The sequence below is a fragment of the Galeopterus variegatus genome, unplaced genomic scaffold (genome assembly GCF_000696425.1).
Source record: "Galeopterus variegatus unplaced genomic scaffold, G_variegatus-3.0.2 Scaffold2471, whole genome shotgun sequence".
NCBI lineage: Eukaryota > Metazoa > Chordata > Mammalia > Dermoptera > Cynocephalidae > Galeopterus > Galeopterus variegatus.
In genome coordinates, this window is record NW_007728582.1 from 98,778 (window position 1) to 99,018 (window position 241).

Below are 241 nucleotides of genomic sequence, written 5' to 3' on the forward strand. Positions count from 1 at the left end.
TTGACCCAATTTATCTCCATAACATCGAGAAATTCTTAATGTACTGACTGTATACCATAAGTGCATTTTTTTTTTTCCTTTTTGTCTTTTTTCGTGTCTGGCCACGGACCGCAACCCTCAGTGTCGCGCCCGCACCAGACCGGGACCGGCAACAGGATCGCAACCCTCGGTGCTGCGCCTGCCCCCCGCTAAGCCAGTGAGCGGGAACCGGTCTGTATGTGGGATCCGAACCCTCGGCGGG